The following is a 2468-nucleotide window of genomic DNA, read 5'->3' on the forward strand; positions in this document are numbered from 1 at the left end:
CTGGCAAATCCACAATAAAGTCGACCTCAAGAAGGCGTTTGATTTGGTGCATCGAGAGTTGCTATAGGTGTTTTTGAGTCTTAGGGGAATCCCGACACGGATTATTGGCCTAACAGCAAGCCTATATACTGTTACTGAAAGTGTTGTATAAAGTTTTGGGGGCCTGTTAAAGTTTTTCCCTGTTAATTCAGGGGTGAGGCAAAGCTGTGTCCTAAAACCAACACTTTTCAACATCTTCATTGACTGGATAATGGGCAGAGCTACTAACCAAAGTCAGTGTAGAGCAACATTGGACAATATCAAGGTCACAGACCTTGATTTTGCTGACGATGTTGCTATCCTTTCTGAGTCTCTGGAATCACTGGTAGTAGCTCTTGATGCATTTAGCAGTCAGGTGAAGCCCTTGGGCCTAGAGGTCCTAGACTAAGACCAAGATTCAGGACTTTAGGGCTCAAAGGGGAACCTGTTCCTTCAATTCATGCTTGCGGTGAGGAGTGAAGTCACAGAGAGCTTTACGTACCTTGGTAGTGTAGTCCATGGCTCTGGCTGTCAGACCAAGAAGTCAGTAAACGGATTGGCCTGGCAGCAGGAGCCATGAACTCGATCAACAAGAGCATTTGGAGAAAGACCAAGCTACGTGTCTTCAAGGCCTTGATACTGCCAGTTTTGCCTTATGGAAGCGAAACCTGGATGCTATCGAGCGCCTTGGAGTCTCGTCTTGATGCCTTTTGTAACAAGTCCCTACGCCGGATCGAGGTGTACAGTTGGCAGGACCACGTGTCCAATCGACGGTTACACCATGAGACTGGCATGCGACCTGCTACTTGCATGATACGGGACCGCCAATTCAGGCTATATGAGCACCTAGCTCTTTTCTGTTTCTTTGTGAGACAACCCTTGGTGGAGGAGGCCCGTGGGACGTCCTAGGAGGTCATGGCTGAAGCAGCTCAACCAGTCCTGTCACGATGAATTAGAGATGGGCTGAGGGCCTGCTTGGAGACTCGCCATGAGGGACCCCGGTGGCTGGAAGCGAATATATATATATTTATATATATGAATATATATATATATATATATATATATATATATAGTATATATATATATATATATATATATATATATATATATATATATATACACACACACACACACTCACACACACACACACACAGACACATACAAACACACACAAACACACACACACACACACACACACACACACACACACACACACACACACACACACACACACACACACACACACACACACACACACACACAAACACACACACACACACACACACACACACATATATATATAATTCTAAAAATCGGAAACCTGAGAGAGAACAAAAGTATTAGTAAAAGAGAAAGAAACTAGCCTGGTATTGAAGTGCACGAAATGAAAAAAAAAGAAACGAGAGAATCTGGAGAAACGGTCGCTCAGCCACGATTTCTACGATCCTACAATAATGCCACAGATGGTTTAGTGGCGGCAGTGCAGAGCAAAGAGGCTCGCAATATGTGTGGCAAAATTTAGACGGGAGGTGGTTCAGTACGTGGCGTAAATTTCTAAGAATTGTTGTTTCATTTCCACTTGCAAAAATCTTACCACGAGATTGTTCTGATGAAAATGAGAAAGATTGTAGAAATACTTTTGAGAAATACGTTTGTGACCTGAGAGCGAAAGAGAGAGAGAGAGAAGAGAAGAGAAGAGAAGAGAAGAGAAGAGAAGAGAAGAGAAGAGAAGAGAAGAGAAGAGAAGAGAAGAGAAGAGAAGAGAAGAGAAGAGAAGAGAAGAGAAGAGAAGAGAAGAGAAGGAGTGAGAGAGAGTGGAGAGAGAGAGAGAGAGAGAGAGAGGAGAGAAGAGAGAGAGAGAGAGAGAGAGTTAGAGAGAAGAGAGAGGAGAGAGACGACAGAAGAGAGAGACGAGAAGAGAGAGAGAAAGAGAGAGAAGAGAGAGGAGATTGGGGAGAAGAGAGAGAGAGAGAGAGGAGAGAGAGGATACGCATGAGAGAAGAAGAGAGAGAGAGAGAGAGATAGGAGAGAGATTTTTCGCAGAACGAAGGTGCCAGATTTAGTGTAGATGGCCAGTTATGATCCTTATATTTCAGAAAGAAGTTAGATGGTGAGCGTATTTCTGGAATTGCCAGTGTGCGATTATAGGCTATGATAATGCGTCAATGGCCAATTCACATACGATAAGCACACATATGAATTAATCATTCCCACGAAATTATGGAAAGCTTCCACAGTGATCTCTGTGCAATATATAATAGCGCAAGGACACACACACACATGACGAACGCACATCACACATACGAACACACACACACACACACACACACAACACACACACACACACTCGCACACACACATACACACACACACGCGCACATCCACAAACAAACATACAAAAAAAAAGCACAAACAATCAACCAGCATGATGCTAGTGAGAGGGCCGACCA

This window comes from Penaeus monodon, chromosome 39, assembly GCF_015228065.2.
Source record: "Penaeus monodon isolate SGIC_2016 chromosome 39, NSTDA_Pmon_1, whole genome shotgun sequence".
Lineage (NCBI taxonomy): Eukaryota > Metazoa > Arthropoda > Malacostraca > Decapoda > Penaeidae > Penaeus > Penaeus monodon.